This window comes from Charadrius vociferus, unplaced genomic scaffold (assembly GCF_000708025.1).
Source record: "Charadrius vociferus isolate BGI_N301 unplaced genomic scaffold, ASM70802v2 scaffold37, whole genome shotgun sequence".
Lineage (NCBI taxonomy): Eukaryota > Metazoa > Chordata > Aves > Charadriiformes > Charadriidae > Charadrius > Charadrius vociferus.
Genome location: NW_009649457.1, coordinates 1,251,683 through 1,251,930, shown reverse-complemented (window position 1 = coordinate 1,251,930; position 248 = coordinate 1,251,683).

The window sequence follows — 248 nt, the reverse complement described above, 5'->3', positions numbered from 1 at the left end:
ATAGGGCTGGGTGAGTATGGGGGTGCGCCCCGGGGAGGATGTGCACACATCTGGGATGTATGTTGGGTGCTCGGCGACCCCCCTCCCCGTCACTTCCAGTCCTATCCCCTTCCTCTGGCCACTTTGAAGGGCTGATGGGGGAGGAAGGGTTGGTGGTACCCCGCCAGCACCGGAGACCCTGGCCCATGCCACTGCTGCCGGGAGAGCTGCACGCCCGAGCAGAAAGGGCGGCTGGGGCTGGGGCGCCC